The sequence below is a fragment of the Vipera berus genome (genome assembly GCF_964194415.1).
Source record: "Vipera berus genome assembly, chromosome: 5".
Taxonomy (NCBI): Eukaryota; Metazoa; Chordata; class Lepidosauria; order Squamata; family Viperidae; genus Vipera; species Vipera berus.
Genome location: NC_138207.1, coordinates 102,381,952 through 102,389,647, shown reverse-complemented (window position 1 = coordinate 102,389,647; position 7,696 = coordinate 102,381,952).

The window sequence follows — 7,696 nt, the reverse complement described above, 5'->3', positions numbered from 1 at the left end:
TGGCAAGAATTTTTTTCTTCTTCTGGTCTTCATCCATCTTTCACGTCTTTTAATCAGTACAGTCTTCCATTTCTGAGCAGAGTAATCTTGCTGCTGTCAGGAAAGCGCTTGAAAATAAAAAAAATAAAATAAGAATAAAAATGTGTTTTGAGGCTTCCTGCCAGAAACGTTACCTCTTAAAAGTCTCTAAAGCAAGTGTGCCATATATTCACACGAAGGAGCTTTTTTTCTAGCACACAGCTCTCCGCAATATTTGGTGTGAAGTGTGCTGAAGACAATTCACCAGCTTGTTCCATGACGGCAATCACTTACGGAGTTCAAGGGCCAAAGCTCTTGACCGCTGACTTTGGCTGAAAGCAAGACAAGTCCAGAATTTCCTTTAAGATATTGCAATGGAACAGGAAAAGGTAGAAAAACCTCAGTGGAGGCTTTCATTTTGTTTCACAGCTTTGTTAAGGATGCAGCCTTAATTTCCTCTCTCTTTAGTACTTGTTCTGTACCAGCCTGCTACCGGCCCTGCAGAAAAGGCAGGGACAACCCCTTTTACAAGAAGGCAAGAGGCTGGAATTACGCCTGCCAAATTTATTGCTACAAAAACAAATAGAACAAGACACGAACCAAGAAACAGGAGCTTTTCAAGTGGTTGCCTTCAGCAAACCAGCCCTCCCACGCATTCCCCCTTAAATACAGTTCAGGGCGTGGCTTCTCTCTGCCTCCTTCCGAGGAGCCCCATTGCCTTCCTCTGTTTACTCCTGATTGACTGCCTCCTGCGTCGGGCGTCCTTGAACAGGGCCAGCTGTGGGTCATCTTCATCCACGCTGTCAGGCTCACACAGCTGGGTCTGCGTCGTGACCAGGTGGGACGGGCCTGGCTGAGGGCTCTCATTAAGCTGTCCAACCCCCTCAGCAAGCTCTTCAACACCCCCTCCTCCTCCTCCTCTGAGTCGTCCGACCCAACTGCCGAACCCACAGGCTGACCCTGAATCACAACAGTACTCAAGGCTTCCCCCTGAATTAGAAGGAGGCCGTTTTGATTTCACGACATGGTTGTGGAATAATTTTGATTTCACAGTACCCGTTGGCTAATATTTTCGAAGTCCCTTAAGCTCTGAGCATACAATTATATGAAGACTTCCTTCCTTGGTATAACTGGTAGTGTCATGTTACAAGGCTATAATTCGCAGCTAAGTCTTCTTGCATTTCTCTCTCTCTCTCTCTCTCCTTCCCCGTTCCCCTTTCCCCCTCTTTTTCTTCTTTCTTTCCCTCTCCTCTCCTTTCTCTCCCCTTCCCCTTCCCCCTCTCCTTCTCCTCTCCCCTTCCCCTCCTCTCTCCCTCTCTTTTCCTCTCTCCTTCCCCTCTCCCTCTTTCTCTTCCTCTCCCTTCCCCCGCTCTCTTGCCCCCTGTTCTTCTTTTTCCTCCTCTCCTCTCCTCTCCTCTCCTTTCTCTCCCCTTCCCATTCCCCCTCTTCTTCTCCTCCCCCCCTTCCCCCTCCCCTCTCCCTCTCCCCTTCTCCTCTCCCTCTCTCTCCCTCTCTGCCTCACTCCCTCTCTCTGAACATTTGGGCATGCTTCCTGTCGTATCCAGAGTGGGGATAAAAAAGTCAAAATGGCACCTGCAATTTCGCCATCAAAACCGCAGAGCCTTTTAACGTGCATTTTCATTTGCCGACACCATCTTGCACAACGCCTGACTAATATTTTTTTTAGCCGTTTGTTGAAAATTCGCTTCTTTATCCAAACCTCCCCAGTGCCCATATTATAAGAGCGCCCACCTGCTTGTATGTGCCCCATCACTGTAATGTTCTTTGAAAACACCTGCGTATTTTAAAGCCCTCTTCAGAGCGTTCGTTATTGTTTTAAACTGCTCCGAGATCCTTTGGCCTTGGAAAATGCCAGGGCAATGTACTAAATAAAGAAAGAATGCGAGGTGCAAAGTGTTACAAAACGCTTTTAGGGTGGTTTTAGTTTTTTGGTCACATAATGGTATAAATTTAAGCAGTCTTGTACCGAATTAAGGCAATTAAAGTCAGAAATGAGCAATTGGACTGGATTCTGCTGCAGATTACGCTCAAAATCATAAAGTAGTTTTTTCCCAACTGTATCTTATTTTCCTCAGGTATGCCACAATGAGTATATTAACATTTTCCAGCCGTTCATTTTTCTCCTTTAAGTTCTCAATAATGCCAAAAAAGAGAGAGTCTATATTATTCTGCTTTAAAAGAGTTCCTGCATTAGAATTAGAAGAACAGAGTCGGAAGGGACCTTGGAGGTCTTCTAGTCCAACCCCCTGCACAAGCAGGAGACCCCTAGACCATTCCAGACAAGTGGGATGCCATTCTTTTCCATCCAGTATTTACAAAGGATACCTGAGGGTTTTTGTTTTTTATTTATTTATTTATTTATTTATTTATTTATTTATTTATTTATTTATTTATTTGTTTGTTTGTTTTTATAAACCGCCCTTCTCCCGAGGGACTCGGGGCGGTGTACAGAATAAGGTAGGTATACAGAATGAACAATAGTGAAAAAACAATAGTAAAAAACAAACTGGGACCCCAATTCGAGCTGAGTCAGTGTAGTCTCAGAAGCATTGGCAAGACACACTAATGAGATTCTACTCTACAGGAAAAAAAATGTGGACACACTTCAGCAACATCAGCTATCCATTTAATTTATTGAATTTGGTTTTCCGCCAAGCTTTGGCTCTGGAAGGGCTGATGAAACAAATGTGTCGAGAAAAGGCTAACGGAAAAGCATCCTGTGTGGAATATTGTCTTTTAATCTCATGCCCTATTCCACCCTTCCAATATGTTGACTTCGGTGCAATCACCACAAGGTGGAGCTGGGCAACAATCCCATCACATGACAATTGTGTAGAGCTAACCCATGTCGACAAAAGTGCGTATAGTCAAGGCTATGGTCTTCCCAGTTGCAATGTATGGCTGTGAAAGTTGGACCATAAGAAAGGCTGAGCGCCAAAGAATGGAGGCCTTTGAACTCTGGTGCTGGAGAAGACTCCTCCGAGTCCCTTGGACTGCCAGGCGATCAAACCGGTCAGTCCTAGAGGAGATCAACCCTGACTGCTCTTTAGAAGGCCAGATCCTGAAGCTAAAACTCAAATCCTTTGGCCACCTAATGAGAAGGAAGGACTCGCTGGAGAAGAGCCTAATGCTGGGAAAGGTTGAGGGCAATAGAAGAAGGGGACGACAGAGAATGAGGTGGCTGGATGGAGTCACTGAAGCAGTAGGTGTGAGCTTAAATGGACTCCAGAAGATGGTAGAGGACAGGAAGGCCTGGAGGAACGTTGTCCATGGGGCCGCGATGGGTCGGAGACACTTCGCAGCTAACAACAACCCATGTAGGCCTAGTTCTATATGATCACCAGGAGGTAGGATAAAGTCAAAGTTGTTTCTAAGTTGGTACTATTGGGAATCTGGATATTTTGCACTCAAGATACAGTATGTAAGTCCTAAATTTTGTTGGAACTGGCAGTGCCATATCTGGAAACATTAGAACGTTCCAGATATGTTCCTTGATGACTCCTCCTTCTCCTTCTCCTTCTCCTTCTCCTTCTCCTTCTCCTTCTCCTCCCCTCCCCTTCCTTCCTTCCTTCCTTCCTTCCTTCCTTCCTTCCTTCCTTCCTTCCTTCCTTCCTTCCTTCCTTCCTGAGCCGTGGTGATTCAGTGATTAGGATGCAGTACTGCAGGCTACTTCTGATGCCTGCTGGCTGCCTGCAGTTTGGCAGTTAGATCCTGACCAGCTCAAGGCTGACTCAGCTCTCCATCCTTCCGAGGTTGGTAAAATGAGGGTCCAGATTGCTGGGGGCAACAGGCTAACTCTGTAAACCGCTTAGAGAGGGCTGCAGAGCTCTGTGAAGTGGTAGATAAGTCTAAGTGCTATTGCTATGGCTATTGAGCCAGCCTTCCACCCTTCCGAGGTTGGTAAAATGGGGACCTAGATTGTTGGGTGCAAATAGGCTGACTCTGTAAACTGCCTAGAGAGGGTTGTAAAGCACCATGAAGCTGTATATAAGTCTAAGGGCTGTTGCCCTTCCTTCCTTCCTTCCTTCCTTCCTTCCTTCCTTCCTTCCTTCCTTCCTTCCTTCCATCCATCCATCCATCCATCCATCCTTCCTTTTTTTTCTAAAAAAATATTTTAAATCAGTCACACAGTACATGTGGGTATGCTTCAAAATAGCCTCCTAACCAGTAGTAGCATCTCATTTGTAGCCAAGAAAAGTGGGAGAGGACCATCTTTTGAAGCTAATCTCCTTTCTGGATCATTCTGATTGGTCATGCCCCATTATGGTTATTCTGGCATTTTACGGGAATCATTTTGTGGAAGGACTTGAGATAGGCTCCCAAAATTCTACATTCTGTGGTTTTCAACTACAAAAGATAAACTTCCCTACCAGAATGTGCCTTCAGACTTTTATTCTGTCATTCCAACTTTGGTCTCAGGTTGAGTTTATTTGGAATGAGATGGTACTTCCAAATCCAGGAGCAGATGTTAGATCCAGTCTGCTCCTTTCAAATGCTTTATGGCTTCAGCACATGAGTAATTTGGCCACAGCTGTTCCAGAACAAGGGAGTGCCATTAAAAACACTCCCATTAAAGTAAACTAAAATTATTTCCAGCACATTGAGCAAGGTCTATGAGCTTGTCCAGAGAGCCATTAGAGAGAAAAGATTCTCCATTGAAAGAAAAGTAACCCAAAATCACCAGGAGAGAAGAAAGTGGGGAATATTGCCCGCATCTTGGAATACAGCGTGCATGTATTTTATACAACAACTACAGCAGTATTGAACCAGTAGGTGGCAGTGTTTATAAATTTGTAGTTGCATCTCTGGTATACTCTATGTCCGGGGTGCTCAACCTTGGCGATGCTGCATTCTTACCTGTTGTTGGCGGTAACAGGCTGACTCTGTAAACCGCTTAAAGAGGGCTGTAAAGCACTCTGAAGCGGTATGTAAGTCTAAGTGCTATTGTCCTTCCTTCCTTCCTTCCTTCCTTCCTTCCTTCCTTCCTTCCTTCCTTCCTTCCTTCCTTCTTTCCAGTATTTGAGGGGCTGCCACAAAGAAGAGGGGGTCAAATTATTCTCCATAGCACCAGAGGGCAAGACAAGAAACAATGGTTGGAAACTGATCAAGGAGAGAAGCAACCTGGAACTAAGGAGAAACTTCCTAACAGTGGGGACAATTAACCAGTGGAACAGAAGTTGCCTCCAGAAATCATGGACGCTCCATCACTGGAGGTTTTTAAGAAGAGGCTAGACATTCACTTGTCTGAGATGGTATAGGCTCTCCTGCTTGAGCAGGGGGCTGGACTAGAAGACCTCCGAGGTCCCTTCCAGCTTTATTCTATTCTATTCTATTCTATTCTATTCTATTCTATTCTATTCTATTCTATTCTATTCTATTCTTATTCCATATTTCTATTCTATTCTATTCTATTCTATTCTATTCTATTCTATTCTATTCTATTCTATTCTATTCTATTCTATTCTATTCTATTCTATTCTATTCCAAAATAAAATACTAGCCTTGGAATAGTTTGGCTTCTCTGCAGCTGAGCTAGAAACAAATCAGCTCTGCTATGCAGCATTTATAACCCTGTGGCATCACAGAGATTAAGAGCTGCAGAAATTTGGTGCAAAAGCCTCGTACTTTGGTACTCATAGTGCGTGGAGGAAATATATTCCAGAATCGTGAAGATTAACTCATTTATCATGGCCTATAGCTTTTGTGGATGGAGGTTTATGCCCATCGAGGGAATGCTATCAAGCTGGCAGAGTAGGCAAGGATTTCCCTTTTGAGGCATGCCAAGAGTGAAGTTTGATGAAATGATCCCTTTTTTAGAGTGAAACGGCTGTCTCAAATGCAAAGATGGTTTATTCTGAGCATCTCAGAAGGGCGGAGCAGAGTCTTGAAAGCCCTCCCAAGGCTTACAGGATGCACAACAGCCCGTTTTACATGCAAGACAATAGTTTTGTGCCTAGTGGCACATTGCAAGACATTTCACAAGAGAATTGTTTCAAAAGGAGGTGTTTTAATTGCGTCTTAGAGATCAGTCCAGGAAGAGGTCAGTTTCAAGAGGTATACCCTACACCGGTTACATTATACAAGTAGTAGTCCTTGACGTCCACCCCATTCCTGTTGCTTTGTTCTGACTGGTGGATCACAGTGAAGCCAGCAGAATCAATCAATCAATCAGAATGGAACTGGAAGGGACCTTGGAGGTCTTCTAGTCCAACCCCCTGCTCAAGCAGGAGAACCTATACCACCTCAGACAGGTGAATGTCTAGCCTCTTCTTAAAAACCTCCAGTGATGGAGCACCCACAACCTCTGGTGGCAAGCTGTTCCACTGGTTAATTGTCCTCGCTGATTGACTACTCTTTGGAACAAGCCCAAGAGTGACAGGGTGGCAACGGAGATAGCGATTGTTATGTGGAGTTGCTGTGCAATAACTCATGGATGGATAGCACCAATTTATAGCAGGGAAAAACTGTGTGGCATGATGGTAAACATGTACAAAATTCACACTTAGTTTATTGAACTGACAGACTGCTAAAATGCTGATTTAGATACAGGTCTAAATATTTACCCAGTTGTGATAGAATTAGAACCATGAAAGGCAGGGCTGAAATAGTGAAGTATTCACGTCACACTCTAAAATAAGTATTATTTCAGCTCCCTCTGCAAACAAAGACAAAGTTTACAAGAATCAGAAATGCTTTCGAGAGGCTTAGCACTGTGTTTAAGGGCGCTAAACTCAATAAAAGTTCTGGCACTTTTTCGGGGGAGGTATGATTTACAGGCTACGGAGAGGCACAGCAGAAGAAATCCATAGTCTATTTTTATTTTAATTTCTGAACATTCTTTTCAGAGTGTTTGTCAAAACTAGGACAAGCTATAAAATGCCTTCTGTTTAGATCAATTGTAGCTTTTATCTCTCTCTCACTCTTTCTCTCACTCTCTCTCCCCCTCTCCCTCCCTCCCTCTCCCTCCCTCTCTGTTATTTATCTATCAATTGTGAACCTATCAATTGTGAAACTTACCAATAGAACCAACTTTACTTTTGCACAACTTGTTTTAATTTATTTATCTATTTTTAAAGTTATGAGGCCACCCCACTCCATCAAGAGTCTGAGTAACATACAGTAAAAAAAAAATTAAATAATATTAATAAAATAATACTAATTAACAAAGTTCTCCATGCAAAAAATAAAAATAAAAAATCCTATGGATAGAGGAAAAGAATTAAAACATTTAAAAAATGTTGGCATCATCATCATTTCTCTCTCTTTCCCGTCAAATACAATGCTTCTGAGGTACATATTCCTTCCAAAAGATAAAGATGTATCTCTTTCATTGGGTATTTTCCTTCGTTTCTGTTCTTTCTAAAAATAAAACAGAGAACATAGAATCGTAGGGCTGGAAGGGACCTTGGAGGTCTTCTAGTCCAACCCTCTGCTCAAGCAGGGGACCCTACACCATTTCTGACAGAGAGCCACACCCACATCTTCTGGAGGCAAGTCATTCCACTGGTTAATTTCTCCTTAGATCTAGATTGCATCTCTCTTTGTAGATCTTCTATCTATTATAAAGAGGCAGGATAGAACATTTCCCCTAAAGGAGAAATGGAGAAAAAACTTAACAAAGGTACAAAGCAGCCCCAGTCTTCCTGCTATAGCCTCG